This window comes from Penaeus monodon, chromosome 22 (assembly GCF_015228065.2).
Source record: "Penaeus monodon isolate SGIC_2016 chromosome 22, NSTDA_Pmon_1, whole genome shotgun sequence".
In the NCBI taxonomy this organism is placed as follows: domain Eukaryota; kingdom Metazoa; phylum Arthropoda; class Malacostraca; order Decapoda; family Penaeidae; genus Penaeus; species Penaeus monodon.
The window spans coordinates 44,743,979-44,744,718 of record NC_051407.1 but is presented as its reverse complement, the minus strand read 5'-3'; the positions used below and the strand labels follow the sequence as shown (position 1 = coordinate 44,744,718).

The 740-nt window shown below is 36.1% G+C and overlaps 1 pseudogene; it reads left to right on the top strand.

The window, feature by feature from the left end:
- Positions 1–724, top strand: part of LOC119587625 — a 3,681-nt pseudogene extending 2,957 nt beyond the window's left edge.
- Positions 725–740: the final 16 nt, after the last annotated feature.

The window sequence follows — 740 nt, the reverse complement described above, 5'->3', positions numbered from 1 at the left end:
GTTAGCAAATAATCATGATAAATCACTAATCTTAATGAAAAAATATTCAATTCTTACGTATGATAGGTTGAGAGGATAAAAAAGTCACATGCAAGAAAAATAAAGAAAAATATGTTCCTACTATTTGTTGTGATTTTATAAAAACAGTTGTAAGTATGGTAAAAGGAAAACGGAAAGAGAATAGAAATTGGTTCAGTAGTTGAGTTTACTATCTTTCCAGATCACCTGAAATTCCATCAGATCTGTTTGCCATCGTGACTCGTTGCAAGAAACACGTGAAATCCCTTAACCTGTGTCTGCCTGATCAGCTGGATTCTCTCAGCTTTATATTTTCACAGTCTCAGTCAGTCAGCAATTGCCTGGTAAGTGTCAATTTTATATCATTTGCTATGTGTAATAAACTGCTGTTCAAGGCTCAACAGTTATGCTTCATTATTTCTCAAAGCAGAAAAGTTATTGAACAAAATAATCATTGAACAAGAAACCTAACTACTAATTTAAGGTTAAATAAAGCCATTTATAATCGCATCTTTCCCAGACTACAGAGAGGTATACCTTGGAGTTTAGTGGGCGCGCGAAGGATGTGGAAATGGCGACTGGGCTAATGTTCTTCCCTTCCTTGACCTTCAGAGATCGCCTCAGTGTGCTTTTGCGGACCAGTTCTGTTCTCTGGTCAACAGTTTAGTTGGGATGACTCAGTTTGTTGAATTACAATCATAAATTGCCCACTTAGTTTTTAC